This window comes from Ascaphus truei, chromosome 18 (assembly GCF_040206685.1).
Source record: "Ascaphus truei isolate aAscTru1 chromosome 18, aAscTru1.hap1, whole genome shotgun sequence".
Taxonomy (NCBI): Eukaryota; Metazoa; Chordata; class Amphibia; order Anura; family Ascaphidae; genus Ascaphus; species Ascaphus truei.
This window is the reverse complement of record NC_134500.1, coordinates 19,097,318-19,114,821: the sequence shown is the minus strand read 5'-3', so window position 1 is coordinate 19,114,821 and position 17,504 is coordinate 19,097,318.

Below are 17,504 nucleotides of genomic sequence, written 5' to 3'. Positions count from 1 at the left end.
AATTTTGTCCGCATTAGCCTTCACGGATATAGAATAAGCCACTTGATGTCTTTAATGTCAGACTTTCATAGAAGTGCAGGAGGTCATGTAGCACACAATTAATGCGTTTCCAGGTTCTGGTTGAGTAATTTTTAAACAGAAAAGACCAATAAATGCTGTTGGGAAAAGAAGAGTTCAATCCACCTTAGACGTTTTGATGCAAGAATAGTTGTTTTATTCAATGGTAACAATAACCGGCAGTATGTCAGATTGAGCTACTCTGAGCACTAGTACGACCGTTCCTGACATCACGTAATGGAAAGAAACCAACGTCCTTTAACATCTATTTATATACTATATCACAAAAATCCATACGTCACTCATACTCCAACCCACTGTCAGTCTTCTTTCTTCAGCGTCCACCATACATAGTCATATTATCTTTAACCTATTTTCTCTGTATCAACTGTTGACTCTGGTGTTGGCTTCCTCCTAGCGCGGGTGATGTGCGGTTATCGCTTCATGCTACGTCTACAAAAAAATCGGACTGTTTGTTATTGTCACGGGAGACCAGTACTTTCAACACCGGGATCACCATCACCAGACTGGACAAAGAAGTTGAATGAACAGGGTTTATTCTGGCAAGCCAGCAAACATACAAAATACACAATTACAGCATACACTCACCAACTGGGGGCTTGGGGGGAAGACTCTAGCCAGGACTAGGTGCAGGGGCCCGCATCAGGTTGGCTTACCCTGTCGGCGTCACGTCCTGGTTCCTCAAAGTGCTATTCTTGCAATAGCAACTTTGAAACTCCTGCCTGTCAAGTTTCTGTCAAACTCCAAAGTTAGTCTGGTACAATGATCGGCATGGCTTCCTTCACAGGCCTTGGTGCAGGCTACCCCTACCGTCATGGCCTTTTGCTCCTTGTTAAGGAACTGTTCACGACATATTGAAAACCCTGTACTGAAGGTGGGGGGGGGTGCTCCCCTTCTCCCTTCTGGTCTGGCCGCCAGAACCGATCACGTGAAGGCCCAGAAGAGCAGTAATGGGATCCGTCAGTGCCAGAGGGCCCGTGGCCATGGAGATGGCAGGACCCATGGGTATTGAAGGGGTTAATAAGTGGCCTGGATACCGAACTTGAATATGTAACCTTAAAACTATTGTTTCTTTTTGAAATGACGTGAATCTTCAGTAATATTTGCTTTAAAATAGGGCAGATCAGAAGATGATAAATTAAACGTTAAATATAGAAACTGAGCGTGTTTTAAAAAAAAAAATTTTTTATTATTGTTTGCAGAATAAAGACGCATGAGCCTTCCCACGAAAGATGTGGTTTTTAAGAAAAGACCTGACGTTACATTTTTGTGCTTCCTTTGTCGTCTCCATTACATGTTAATGCTATGGGAGGGAGAGTTTATGAACCCAGAATACTTTTCCGATTACTCTAGTTAGTCCAAAAATAAACATGAAAAGAACTGAGACAACAAGACAACCAGAAGAATGTATCTGGGCCACCCTCACACAAACTGTACTCAAACTCCTGCATAAGCAGCTATCGCTATTGCTCACAAAGTACAACGAGGCCTGTTGGTCGTCTTTCTTAATTAAAACAAACGAGGCCTGTTGAGCCGCTGCAAATAAATATTTGAGGGAAAAGGTTCACAGGCGGATGTATGAAGCTAAGAAGAATAAGAGCAGCCAGGAAAATGTTACAAGAGTTTCCAAAAAAAAGAAAATACTTTTTTGTATAATAAAAAACAGAACATGAACACAAAAAGGCAACTGTATAGTGGAGATTGGCTCAAATGTATTTGAGCCGAGCATCTCTCGTCTGCAAAAAGCTGAAAGTCGACGCTGCAACTACAGCTGCAGCGGCCGTTATTGGAACACTTCACGCGTTGTGTACATCGGAATACCCATGTCACGGCGCGGGATGTCTTCCAACCTTACCGCCTTAAGACGCGAGTGCAGAAAATGGCATTTTAGAGATTTGTTTTTTAAACACCTTAAATTGACACTGTAGCACAGTACTGTACACATTGCAATTCATTCATTTCATTGCACCCAAAGAAACAGAATCCATGAAATTCAAATAAAGCAATCACGATAAGCGCGGGTGCCTGGATAATTGGCTGCTTAAATGCCGCGGGGAGTACAGCACAGCACACGAAATCGGCGCCATGATTTGTTCGAATAACGGCCGCTGCAGCAGTTGTGTGATTTGGGGACATGGACAATATGAAGTTAACTGTAATTTTAACATAAATGACTTGCATGCAACTGTCTCATCAACTGGTTTCTCGTATTGCTTATATGTCGATCTGGTTCCAGCACGGTGCTTTGGTTTTAGGTAGGTTGTGATCGGGAACAGGCCTGCAAATGATGAATGAACTTCGGGAAGGACAACGTGCATGTGAGAGGGCAACGTCAACAAAACATGGGTACATGCACAGCCACTTGTTCCTAACCTCCCATTTGCTTGGAATGCTTGTTGGTGGCTTGGTACTAACACCTCATAAAAGGGATACAATTCAATGCAGAGAAATCCAGTGGAGGGGGAAACCTTATTTTTGGTCAATTCCCCCCTTTTCCCCCTTCTAATTGTATATTTTAATAAATGTGACATTTTAACATCATCATAGAACAGGTATTTGTAACTTTTTTTATGGCTAAGAAACTCTAAAATTATATTGTGACATTCTGGGGAACCCCAACCCTCTCTAATAGTGAGGGGGGGGGGCTGCTCCTTGCATTTGACCTGGAACCCAAGATTTCTGTTGGCGACCCTGGGTCCAATCACAGTTTCAATGTGGCTTAGACATACAAGATGGCTTAGGTCGCGATTATAGTGCTGGCGAGACATCACACGCGCCGTGAACAGAAGGCCGCACCTCTATGAGGCAGGCCATAGAGCGTGCAACGAAGCGCTATTATCGGGCAGACAACTTTCTTTGCCACGTCACATGCGCCGTTCAGCCAATGAGGGCGAACCACTCACGTAACGCCACGCCTCCCGATATCCTCAAAGCCATGTTTCGCGCATGTGATGTCGCACACGCCCGACTATAATCTTTGCTTTATTCATCATCGTACATACATTCTTAATACCTTCTGGGTCCCTGCTTGGACTACCCCTTTATATCTTTAGTCAGAGGCCTTCTCTCTCTTGCTCTGACTATATTTTGTGTTGCGCTGCATTGCTGGGATGGCAGAGGGGGTCCTTTTTTCTGTTGGACCCCATCCTTACACTCCCAGTGATACTCTTAGAGGGAGGGTGTCCAAAAATACAAGTTACCACTCTTTCCTCTCTTTACTAAAGAGGTCTTGATCTCTGCTCTCTGCCCTGCCCATCCCATATGAATGTTTCGGTGCTGGGGTGGCAGGGGTGAGCCCGCTTAAGTGTGCCCCACTCAGTATTATTCCCTGAGGGTGCTCACCACAGGAATCAGTCAAGGGGCTCCAAGTTACTACTTCTCCAGGCTAGTCCCATGGCTACTATTTGGGTAACCCCTAGGGGACACGGGCCTCCCTGCTGGGAGCCTCTGCTTCCTTCATTCTAGGGAGCCTAATTTCAAAGGGCATTTTCTACCTATAAAACAAAGAAAGGATGTCTACCATGTGCTACTTATTTACATTGCTATATACAGATAAGACCACTCTGCGTCTCCCCTCCTGTTTATAACCTGCCATTCCCTGTCTCTAGGCAGAAAAGGGGCAGAGCTTAGCCTCTAGACCAGGTGACCAACTCAGCATATTCCAGAAGGAGGGTGTGGCCAAGCCCCTTACACCCATATGTAACTCCCCTTTTGGGATTACCAAATATATTTCAATTGTTCTTGTGCAATATATTTGTGTTGCACAGTATTATTACTCCTGAATTATTGTATTGCTATTGTTCTGCAGTACTAATGCCTACTACTGCTGTAGTTGAAAAATAGCCTAATAACTATAGTAAAAAGGTAACTATCCTACTTCTAAATTAGGATTCACCTTATGGAGATGATAAAGTGTAATAGACTGAGTAGGACCTGTCTGTTTATAAATTCATTAATGGCAGAGGTGTTGATTTGCCTGAATTCATGCCAAACGTTGGGGCCCTTATTGATGTGAAATGGAGCTCTGCGGTTTCTCTGACAGAGAAACTTCTTAAAACAAGAAACAAAGAAGTCCAGAGCAACATCCAATGTGACCAAAATACACAGTGAAATACCTATATATCTCTTGAAAAAGGGGTAATTTGGTTAACCCTTTGGCGAAAGATGCATGATGCAACTGGTTGCGACAGGTTTAATGCCAGGACCAACCTTCCTCTAATTATAGAGGTAAATGGAGATGAAGAAGCGCTCAAATGCTAGGTATAATAACCAATGATAGCCAGTGCCAATGTCCAAGTGTAATCCATAAAACAATTATAGTGAGTATAGCTAGCAATATTGGCTAATAAGCCTCCTGAAGACAGGTAATGGGCAGGAATAACCCCCCACGATCAGTCTCATTGGAGGCAACCTTGTAGCAGTAATAAAGTACTCACGAAATCCTTGGTTAGGGACTGGCAGGATGTGCAGCTTCCAGGGTAGTAGATGCAGGAAGTGGAAAGGAGCGCACGATCCAATGAAGCAAAGAGAGGACCCAATAATAAAAAATATAAACTTTATTGGGTCATAAACCTAAAATCCAACGAGTTTCGAACGCTTGTACCTTGATAAAGAACGCACCAGCATTCGAAACGCGTTGGATTTTAGGTTTATGACCCAATAAAGTTTATATTTTTTGGTATTGGGTCCTCTCTTTGCTCCGTTGGATCGTGCGCTCCTTTCCACTTCCTGCATCTATTTATAGAGGTAAATAAGGATTTTAATCAGTTTGTGTTAGGACCTGCGATATTATGGTCATGCCTTGAAGTGTCTCGCAGGCTTATACGCTTTGGCCAAAGGGTTAACTAAATGACCCCTTTTTCAAGAGATATATAGGTATTTCACTGTATTTTTGTCACATTGGATGTTGCTCTGGACTTCTTTGTTTCTTGTTTTATACAATTAGCCACGTCCAGTAGCACTCCTTTTGACACTTATATACATATATATATATTGTGGTAATTTGGGGGGGGGTTCTTAGAGCTTGCTGGGTACCTGTGTGTTAGAGAAACTTCTTTACAACATATTGACTGGGGGTCTTAAAGAGTTATTCATTACACTGCAATAGTGCAGATCTGGGAATGGTCGGACAGAAACTTCCTATGCAATAGTGCGCTGATTGACTCTATATTGCAGTTTCATGAATAAACCCCTTAGTCTCTGTTACAGATACCCCTAATTAAATGCAAATAAAACTAGATGCCATTCTGTATATTTCCTTATGATTATTGTTATTTAACCAAGCGGATGCCCTTCTAACGTCCCCTGAAAGTCACAAGGGGCCCTTTATGATAATCATGGAACGTTAAATGAATCCTACTAGTTGTTTAGGCTGAGATAGGAATGCAATTGGAAGGGAGTGGAGAGGACCTGGTCAAGGCCGCGTGATCGCTAATCCATGCGGTCACAAGGTCGCGATCCCGGAAGACCAGCAGCACTTGGGTAGCGCCCGTCTTCCAGCACAATAAGGGTTAAAGCAGGGCTGATCTCTGGGAAATGGACATGCCTACCCTGTGACTTAACACATGTAATAGAACCTCTGACTGTTCTCTGCACCAGGGGTGCGCAAACTTTTTTGTCTGTGCCCCCCCCCCCCTTTACCTTGTATTCATTGTTTTCTGACATCACTGTCATGTGACCCCCATGGCGTCATTTGACGCCGCGTCACCAGAAGCCGCCGGAGACAAGGTAAGGGACTTGGAGGCCTCGTGCGCTCCCTCTGCATTTAATTTAAATGTTGTGGGGAAGCGCGTGGGGCCTGTGTAAGCACTGCGCCTCCCCCCCCCCCCCCAGAAAATTTTGCACGCCCCCCCAAGTTTGCGCATCTGCTCTGAAGCACACAATCAACATGGCAGAGCTGCTAGATTTGCGGTTGGATGCTTATAAGGAGAGCCAATTTTTTTTAATATACGATTCAGGTTGATCATTGCTCGGATGTTACAAAATGTTCTTTTCCTAGTATGAGCAGCTGTTTGGCCACTATTTAGCATAATCTAATCTTGTGCTTTCTTTTTCAGACTAGCATATTGGTCCCATAAACAATACTGATATGATTAGTGTATAATGAGCTTGTTAAACCAGTTGTCCCACAGGTATCGTATGTACCTTCTGGCTTCATAGCAACTTGCTGCTACCCGTGTGACTTATTCTTTGGTGCTTTATCCTAATACACAGTGTAAATTCTGCCCTGTGTAGGGTAAAAAGGTTATTAAAAGCACTAACATCATAAAGCACATTTTCATCATAACGGGAACTCCTCATGTTCTCTTAGGATTACTTCAAAAATGGATAAATTATCATTTCACTCAACTGATCAATGGCTTACAGATCAATATGTTGTACCATAAATTATTCAGTTATTCAATGGAGTATCCCCCACAGTAGACCAATAGCAGAATAAGAATGATCTCACTGTACCTCTTTTGGCCACAGCATGCAAGAAATACAAGGGGAATAAAATGTTTCAAAATCTGTTAATCTCCAATTGCCTGTCACCCAAATTCAATGATGTGTTTGCACTTGGGGGGAGGTAGGTGGGGGTGGGGGGGGGGGTGGGAAGGGTTGGTGTCGAACATCCTCAGTAGAATTGGCACAGAGAGGCATTTCATCTTGTCTCTCTTTGCATCAGTGTACTGTATGCAGGTACTTGGCAGAAGATTTGCTTTGTCTGCACCATAATGACGTCTTAAGATCTGAGACCTGTTGCTACTTTGAACGATTTGTCCACCCTCACATACTACATGGTGTATCAAATTCTACATCTCCGTGCATCATTATTTTCTATGTTAAAAATAAATTCAGGTCTGAGGTGTCATTAACCTCTCAGAGTGCAGGAAATGGCATTAACAAGCCCCTTATATTTGATGTCCACCTCCCAAAGTCCAAAAATACCCTCCCTCTCTTTCTGTATCCAAACAGCTGTTGTACATGCAGAATCTGTAACTTGGAAACGTTTTGGCAAGCAGAGGATGCAATAATGTTGTCTAATAGAAAAGAAGCCACTACATGTTCTAGTTTGTGTTTTTCAACAGGGGTTCCTAGAGCATCCCTAAAGGGTTCCCTGCAATTTTCAGGACATTTGAAAATTGTACCTAGTATAGAAGAATTTCCAATGCATCTAATCTCAGACGCACTATTAGAGAGGGTTGGGGTTCCTTACAATGCATCTGATCTCAGGCGCGCTATTAGAGAGGGTTGGGGTTCCTTACAATGCTTCTGATCTCAGACGCGCTATTAGAGAGGGTTAGGGTTCCTCAGAATTTCACATCGGGTTCCATCACCAAAAAAGGTTGGAAACAACTGGGCTAGTTAATAAACTTCCTTTGTTGTGTTTTTGTTTTTTCTTTAATGCACCCTGTTGGTTGGAGATAGATTAATGCCAATACGTTTTGGTAGAGGCACTTCAGCCCATAATTGCTAAACGATACTTAACACACCTTTTTTAAGTGCTATTCAATGAGTCGAGCTTGAGGTACAGTCAAACTTGCCATTGTTTAGTAACTTTGGGCCTTTGTATGTGAGTGTTTGTGTAGTTCCCGGACATGTATAGATTGGACAAGTCCAATCTGTAAGAACGTCTACAGCGAAAACCAGCTGCTTACTAGTAGGGCGCCAAAAAATGGCTTTCCACTATTTCTTTCATGTGGAAAAAAATGCATTGTTGAATTTCAGAAAAATCTTAGCCATCAAGTTTGTGTTTATAAATGTCTAGAAGATGTTCATTTGTTTTTTGCAATATCACAAAATAATGCCAGATGCTTGATTACTGACTGGTTTCCTAAAATTAGGAAGTGTGCGTTCATGCTCTAATGTTCTTACAGTGAAAACCTTGGAAGCGAAATTTGATGTTGACAAATGAATAATGAATGTTAAAGCTGCAATCCCAGCCAAAATCTAACTTTCATTTTATGACATTATTGGAACCCGCCAAAGCTGTACCAATATATCTTCAGCTCTCAAGGATCCCCTGGTTCCTGAGATAATTACTGATTTAGTTGCTATCCCATGGAGAAACAGAGCCACTGTTGTCCAATATTGGCCTGCCGGGCTTTGCGGACATATTGCTTCCCCAGAAGGGAGATTTAGACCCAGTGTCGTCTACACCGGAAAGTATCTCGTAAACCAGATGGTCCCCTGAGCGGACAATAACACGGTTCAGCTCCAGAGTACCCATTGGTTCCAATTCTATTAGCAACAATTGTATTGGAAGGGTTGCAGCTTTAATTTATTTGCTGGTCTCTCCAACAGGAACACATTGCAAAGCAAAAGGCCTGTTCGATATAAAAACCCCATATATTTTAATTTTGGGCCAGGTACAGAGAGATTGAATGTGTCAATTTGAGCCGCAAATTCTTCATTGGGTTTTGAGCCAAAATTCAATCTGCAAATGGATATTCGAAGGTTTAAACCATAACAAATTTGTACGAATGCGGCTGAAAACGGCATTCATTTACGTACGACCACCCTTTTCCCTGAACGTCATCAACTCTGCAGACCAGTGTTTATATTAAATTTGTTTGCAAACGTTACAACATTTCATTTGCGCACACCATGCGATAAGTCCGTCCCACTTTCTCACTGTTCTGGTTCACATTGTGTGCTTCTGAGGAAAGGGAGCAGGGTGTGGGCTGCTGGGTAACTATGAACTAGGGACCTTTATGGAATAGGGACAGGCAGGTACAGGAGGTGACACAGGGAGTGAGAGTGGGCACCTGCTGTTCAGTCTGTTGGAGGAACAGGTTGTGTCTGCATTGAGCTTGGGGGGCATAATGATTCCACATCCTACAACCTTGCTCTATGGAAGTAGCTCTGCCGTAGAGGAAGCAGGTAATACTGAGGAGTTGGAGGCTATTGTCTGTTTGTTGAGTACGTTTTTTCCGTCGGGGCCATGTTTCGTCAGCAGCTATTCCCTCAGACAAATCACCTGAGATAAATGACAGTGCAGTAATAGACTGATGATGCTTCCTGTGCCTAAGCCCATCTGTTGTGTGAGCAGGAAATGGAACAGCACGCGTTGCATGTGCATGCAGGTCAGGCCGGTGTCCGGGTTGCTGGAGCAAGGCCCAGTTCTAACCTGTCGTGGTCTGCCATGACTGGTTTTGAATTGGTGTTGGTAGATCTTGTTTCAGCTGAGCTGTACCACCGGAGTGTGCTAGACCCAGCAGCTCTACTGCTGCTCTTTATGTTCTAACTGGGGCTGAGGAAGCATCAGCAGGTGTGTATGTAGGGGTTCCGGAGGATGAACCGCAGGAGTGGGTAGGGTAGCGGGGAGTGCTTCACGCAGCGAGGTGGTTGTCCCGCCATGGTTCGTTGGGTGTTACTCTGCGGTGGTACTCTGCCCTCTGTATAGTGCAAAGAGTGCAGCAACATACACAGAGCAGTCGCCATGACCTCTGGGAGAGGCGTTGGCAGCGAATAGCATAGCTGCAGATGTGATGATCGTGCTCATTGAAGAGCCACCACCCCCTGAATGAGGTGATCAATGGCACACCAGGAGCAGTCCATGGTCCACCTCTTCTGGGATTTGGCTCTGTTGCTTCTCAACCCATCTCCAATAAAAACAAAAAACAGCAAAATACTGTCAAGTCATTAACTCTACGTGAGCCAAGATATCTGCAGACCGTGTCCTGTAATTAAATTATGGACAGAAGAGTTGCGGCTCGCCCAAAGCCTTGGTCCCCCATAGAGAATTTTAGTACATTCCTCCTTCAGAAAGGAGGCGATTCATTCCAATAGCGAAATATTCCACATACAACGCTCATCGTGTTCTGGTGAGGGGCTTCGGGTTTCAACCGGGTGAGCAGAAATACAATAGTGGGTGGCCGAAAGTATGGGCGCCATTAGTTTGTTCTGGTGTGGAGAGGTCAGGAGGCATTTTATTCAGAAGGTCCAACCATGGGTCCAGTCTGAAGGAGGTTCCCAGGATCTGATTGATCAGAGAGCGAGTCTGGGACCAAACTAATTAAAAAAAAATGAAATGCACAAGAATTCGAATGCAAATGTCCAGTAATAGAAGGGGGGAGGGGGAGAAACCTGGATGTTCATTTTTGAGACGGAGATGCGAATATACGCGGCTGAAAGGAACCGGCGCGTCCACGGTGAAAGATTGACGCATCTCCAGCTAAAAGTTTCTCTGCGTTCATATGATTGTGACGCCGGTTACAGATGTTACATACAGAAAGCCCAGGTGAAAGGTCCATCTGGGACTTGAAACTTTGTCTTTCCACTTTTCTTGGCTGTTACATTAAAGGGGAATTTCATTATGAACTTGCGAGTAGATTTTTACTTTGTATCTCCGTCTTTGAGGAGACCTGCACGGTGAAGAAATTGTTATGTCTGTGTTGTGTTGGCTGCACACGCCAGATTCTCCTTGCCCGAGGCTCTTTCCCCGCACTTTTGAAATTGGACATACTGTACAGAAAGCCGACTTCACGTCAGCATGTGTCTTGGAAAATGAACAGACCTGTACAATATCATATTTATTCTGCCTTGTCCTGTGTCTACAATGTATTCGCAAACATATGCTGTCCTTTAAACAGGTGAAACCTTTTTTTTTTTCTTGCAAGATATTACCAAGAAGATAACTGGCCATCTTGTTTTTTGAAGAATATCTTGGCCCCTTGGGAACATTCTAGAGCCTTGTAGCCAAGGCTGTCTAATGGGAACAGGAAGCCAGTGTATATTTTAGTAACGTGTTTACTTCAGTTAAAACACTCCAAGGAAATAAGGCTGCAGGAAATGTGCTCACTGTATCTGGAAATTCGCGAGGGAGAATTGCATACAAAACCAAAATACAATATATTGACTAAAGTGCTGGCAGTGGGAATAGCATTGTTCCCAAAGAACAATAGTTCAACAATACAGGTGCAGTGTACAGTATCAATGGATTACAGGTGCAATTCTGCTCATTGGTAAAACATTTTGAGGGTTATTCATAAAAGCGCAGTATTGCATCGAAATTCCAGTCAATAGGAGTTTACACGCGATTGCACCCCGATCAGCACTATTGGACTTCGAGTATTCATATGATTTCACGTATGTCCAAAAGCTCCATGTGAAAAACATTATTTTTGTTTTGAGGGGGGGGGGGTTTATTTGCCACTACTGGTAACCGCAGATGACTACAGAAAAATAATGCTAATTTTTAAATAATCAAATTACATCTGCATAAAGATTTTGCTATGGAATGTGTACCTTGAACATATTGTGATTAGCAATTTTTTTTTCCATTGTTTAAAATATCCTAAAATAACAGGTGCCACCGTACCTTTTTAATATAACTTAAATGCAATTTTTTTTAATGTATATATTTTTTTTCCCCCAACCATTATTTTTGCCTATAACAGACTATATTGCGCGTAGGAGAGGTTTCCTTGTCATCTAAAGGACCAGTATAGCCTCTCTGGGCCCCACTTATTTTTTTTACATCCATAAGCAAGGGATCCCCGAGATATGACCGGGATAGGCGTCGCCGGTACTTCCTGGTCATTTAAATCCTTCCGCGTCACGCGAGCGAATAGGAAGCTGCAAACAGATACAGTTGCTCCTTATTATTGGCCCGTGTCACGCGGGAGATTAGTGTCGCCCTTTCATTGCCTCTGGAGGGGATTCACAGGTGCCATTTTCAGTGGTTCTTCTATCGGGAACCAGGGGGTCCTCTAAGCTGAAGCTAGTGCGCTTCAGCTCTGGGAATTCCCCCGCTTCCTATCCATGCATTTAAAGAAGCAGTAATAGTTCTACTTTTAATTTTTTTAGGCCATTTTACAGTAGCCGTGCTTTTTTGATCACGCCATGGCAGATGTGGCTGAAGGATATGGCATCATCGGAGAACCGGTTGCCAGGGGCGTAACTACAGTACTGGTGCATCCAGGACACGGATTCACCGGCGGGAGGGGAATTGGCGTGGGGGCCAGCAGCAAACCGAGGCCGCAGAAGCCCAACTTCCAGCATTGGCCAGGTGGACACCGGGAGCTCTCCCTCATCCGCCCACGTGGCCACAGATTCCCGCTGACATGGGATGTCGGCCTCGCCCATCTCAAATAAGTTGCGAACAAGGCAATGGGGGGGGGGGGGGGGGGGGGGAGGAATTGAGTGAACGATGGATTGAGTGTGAGGAGGGAAGTGGGATTGAGTTGGAGAGGGGGAAAGAGTTAAAATTGGGGGGGGGGGGGGGGGCAAAAATGATACTTCAGTCACTACCAGTTGCCTGCCTCTTTGAAGTGCATTTAAATGTGCTATTGGTCATAGTATTTTTTTGTTTGTTTATACAGTGTGAGCCTGTTCCAGCTGCACTATAAAAAGGTCAGTGGTGGAAGATTCTTCCCTGCTGAAGCATAATGACTCTGCCGTCTGCTCATGTATGAGAATAGCACGGCCATGTGCATGCTGTCCGCAGCCCGTTTCCTGATCCTTCCTGAGCGGCAGGAATAGAAGATGTGAAAGTGTAATTTGATTTTTGTTTAGCCTTTCAAACGGATGTCTACATTGTCCAAAATGTTTATTTCTGCAAATCCACAGTAACTACAGCTATAATGATGCACAAACTCACATAGCGGGCGTGATCTAGTAATGTTCGAAGCAGATGAATACAATTTGAAGCTCTATGCCAGAAATGTCACAAACACCACCCTGTGTCTCAGACAACATTAGATTGTAAGCTCTCTGGGACAGGACCTAGTAACTGGAAGACTCCATGTACAGTGCTGCACAGCTTCCAAAATCCATGGATTCAGTTTAGTGCTTTGGATCAGTGACTTTATTACTTTATATAGGTTGGGTATTGGTTTGAGACCTGGGAGAGACTCAGCAGTCTCTTTTTCACATAGTGCTGTGGATCGTTGCACACACAGGCTATTGCCAGGTTACTGCAACATATCTTTTGCACACATGCTTTTGTCAAGGGGTTGTTTTCTCTGTAACCATATTTCTAATTAATAATGTCACCAAGCACATAACTAAAAGGTGTGTATTTTTTTTTTTTTAACTCCTACAACTACAATATACAGTTAGGCCCAGTAAAGAGACTAAGTCAATGCAATGAGGAGGGAGTGGCCTACTGTAAATTGTTCTTCAGTCTGTAGAAGCATAAGTACTTGGCCAATGTATTCCACAAACATCTATTTCCTTTCTGAGAATGGCAAGGCATTACCTCCCCCCCTCTGTATTTTTTTTAGTGGTTTTTTTTTAAGTAACAAAGATGGGTGAGTGAGTAGGGGGTACAGTATGATACCTTTTTATCGGACCAACAAGTATATGTTACAAGCTTTTGAACCTCTCGGCGACCTTCATCAGGTGTATCACTGAGATTAGAAAGCTTGCAACAGATCCACTACTTGTTGGTCCAATAAAAGGTATCGTACCCCCTTATCCCGCTCCCTCCTTTGTTAATACATGGGGAGAAAGGACCAACTCAGCTCCCCACCCTTCTTTGCTTTATTTTTTACGTTTATTTTACATTTAATCTAAGCACCAAAGAAAGCAAACTGTTGGATGTGTAATGGCCACAAAATGATTAATATATCTTTTTTCCAGAAATCCCACATATATCCGATTTCCTGTAGCTAATTGACCTCTGGTGGATGAGGTAATTGGGGGTATTTTGTGATGCCTCTCTGGATGTGCTTGCACCTCATCTGGAAATCATTTTATGGGGCATGTACTTTACCAAATTACTTTTGTCTGGAATAGATTAGGAAAAACTTGTATACATCATTTCCTGATTGCCATGTTACTGCATCGTAACGAAGCTATGAGGTCACCTGTGCTAATTCACTTACACACCATGTGGGTGACTTAGAGATCGCAGTACAAAGCACTTCGTTTTCAGCAAATTGTGTCCGGCTGCAATTTTTACTTTTTTTTTGGTGCTGAAAAAGCATTCTGTAATTAAGAATGGACGTGGCCAACTCCAGTCCAAGGGCCACCACCTGGTCAGTTTGTAAGGCCATCCCTGCTTCAGCACAGGTGGCTGTCAATGAACCACAGATTCAGAAACCTGTGCTGAAGCAGGGATACATTTAGGTACTAGCTGTGGAATAATTCAATGACAGCCACCTGTGCTGAAGCAGAGATCTCCTTAAAACCTGAACTGTTGGTGGCCCTTAAGGACTGGAGTTGGCCACCCCTGCTTTTAGAAGTTCCTAACATTTTAAAACATTCAATTACTCCCATAAAAATGCAGCTTTAATCTAAAATGTTTAATTTATGAAAAGGCAATCAGGCTGTTAGTTTTTCAAAACGTACAATCTATATGGGCTATTTTGTTATATTTTAAGCACTGTACAAAATTAAGGGCAATAGTATAGCTTTGCCCTCGTGATGAGGACCAGCACCCTGGTCTAGAGCAGGGGAGCACAAACTTTTGCTGCTGCGGCCCCCCTTACCTTGATGCGGCGTCAAATGACGCCGTGGGGTCATGTGACCCGCCGATTCATTTGACGCCGCGTGTGACATCACGTCATTTGATGCCGCGTTGCTATGGAGACGAGTCATGACGCTGGTGGTCAAGGTAAGTTGAGGTTGCAGAGGCCTCACGCAATCCCTGGCATTTCATTAAATGTTTTGAGGAAAAGCGCGGGGCCTCGGCAACCGTCGCGCCCCCTCAGAAAAATCTCACGCCCTCTACTTTGCGCACCCCTGGTCTAGAGAGAACTTCTATAGGCACCGGAATATATACTTGTTAAAAGCATTAACTCTACATAATTTACACCTCATTCTGCACACGCGTGTTTCCCCACTCTGGCTTTCTCTTTTGTGATCAATTTTCTATACATTGTTTTATCTTCTGCATTCCATTGACAATTTTCTGTATAAAGGGGGAATTATTATTTTCTTTGTTTTTAGTGTCTACAGCTAGTACCTAAATCAGATATTTATTTGGTGTCTAAGGAGGGACAGTGGAGAGAGAAGTTTTGCTTCTCTGAATATTTACTTCCATTAGGTCTTGTTGACCTTTCTGTTGTCCCATTATGATCTAGCCTGAACATTAACCCCTTTTGAGCATGAACGCCACCCACACCGGGTCATAGTCTTACTTCAACAGGGGTTTCAAAGTCCAGAGACCAACAAGTATACAAGTACAAGTTTGTCTTATTTATTTTTACTTAACACACTTATGGAGCAGCACAATTTTTGCAGGACCATCCAGCAACATTTAAGTTTTTTTGCGAAATGCGTGTCGATCAGTGCTGGATGAAGGCTTCCCGAATGATCTTCCAGGTACTGCGGTTACAAGCCTCTCTTCTCCACGTTGCACCAACACGTTTTGTGACTTCATATTTGCTTTTGGTTGTCCTCTTGGTCTTTTCAAACCCAGTCGAATACCATCCCTTTCGATGGTGCTTCTTGCGATGTCTGGCTCCCTGCCATTTTATTTCTTGACCCTTGTGATGTCAGACTTGTTTTAGTTTCAAACCCATTCATTATTTTTCTATCTCCATACTTCTATATCTAAGGCTGCGTCCATAGTGCAGGATACGGCACGAGCGAAAAACACTAGGACGCCAATGCATATGTGCATAGTGCGTGCACAGGCGCTATGGGGAGACCGGCGCTTCACGCTACAAACTAGTTTGTATTTCCCGCGTGACGGCCGGGTCACGTGAGCAGTTTGCCCAGAGGGCGAACCAGCTCCGTGACATCACAGCTGCGCCTCCATCGCCTCTGCCTGCAGGACAGGAAATATCTCCTGCTGCAGACAAGTTTGCGCTACGCCAAGGAGCGCAGAAGCCAACGCGTTCTATTATGGAAACAGACTTGTATAAATTTTCGAAGCTTCGGACCGAAGAAGACATTCACGCACATGTTTTGAAAAGTGTCCAAGTGTGTTTATTCCATGTTGGTTCCAACGTTGTGGTGGGACATATCACTCCCATCTTACGCGATCTGTACTGGCTTCCAGTGTCTTCCGGGTTCAGTTGAAGTTGTACGTTATGGCCTTTGCAGACAGGCATACCCTTGCCTTGCAAGGTTTTAGTCTCATTAGAAACTGCTGAGGGATACTGGCCGCCTCTCCATGTCCAGGGTACTGCACCTAAGCTGGGTGGGCGGACAGGCCTTCTTGTGAGCAGCTCTTGAAACTCACTAGCGTCAAAGCTCAGGTGTAGATCTGCCTTACCACCATTTCGGGCTCGGTGTAGACTTACCTCTTCCTCCTGGCTTTTCCTGTCTAACAAACAAAACAATTTGCTTATTGTAATGTAACTATTATTGTGAGCCCTGTTAAGTGGAGGCGTGTTTTAACTCCAAAAATAAATTACGGACACTTCAAGACTTGTGGGTGCATGTCCTCTTCTCTCCTTTTGATGTACTTCACTCAGTCCGGAGCACCCAGGTGACAACCTTCAGATTACTGTACCTGTCGCATTATTATTTTTTGCTCGTATATAGAGAGAGTCATACAGACACAATGTTATAATGGGGAAATCCTGCTCTTATAAAAAAAAAAAAATCCTACATATGCATTTTTCTGGGAGCAGTTTAAGATGACGACCCAGAATAATATCTTCCTAATGTAGAAACTGGGTAGAAGAAAAGCCTTTTGCCCTTCTTGCCAGGACAAGGATGATGTATAATCACCTCTAAATAGGTATGAAAGTTAAGGCACCGTACAGCATAGCTCAGCATACATGTAATCTTGATCTGACAGGTCTCTTGAGATAAGTTTGTCAATTTTTCATTGCTAATCTTTAACAGGAGATGTGATTATTGAAGACGGTTAGAATGAAGGAGACAGAGGACAGATTCACTTATAAGACACCAAAAGGGGAACTTGTCAAGGTCTAATAAATAAATACATTGGCACAAATGAAAACCTGATTATATTTCAAGCGGGTTGCAATAGAAAAAATACATTGACGTTATTTAGAGGCAGCTTCAACATTTTATATACAAATGACATTGTATTTTCGCCAGTTTTTTGGGGTAGAACCATTTACTAAATACTGTAATAATCACGATTTACAATAAGACATACACGACCTTGGGCAAGCTCAAAACACAGTCCACAATATTATAAGTAGGGCGTACTACTGAGGAAAGAAACTGATCTCAAATATACAGCAGCATCCGATGTGAGCTAGCTAACCGTGTATGTTTAATTGGAACTTGTTTAAGAGGTCTGTGTCCCATCATCCTTAGTTTAAAGCTCACAAACCGCACATACTGTGCTTCTAAAGTTTTTCCTTAGGCACCGCATACATGTCACGCATGCTGTTGCCTATATTATTTTGTTTCCTCTATGCAGTGAAAGACATATATAGAAGACACAGTACTGTATAGAATAGGTAGTGTAGGATTGCCTTGATGTGGTGAAGGCTTGAAATGTTTTGGCCAAAGGATCACATTAAATCCAATATATGTACGGGAAGAAAAAACACACAAAATACATA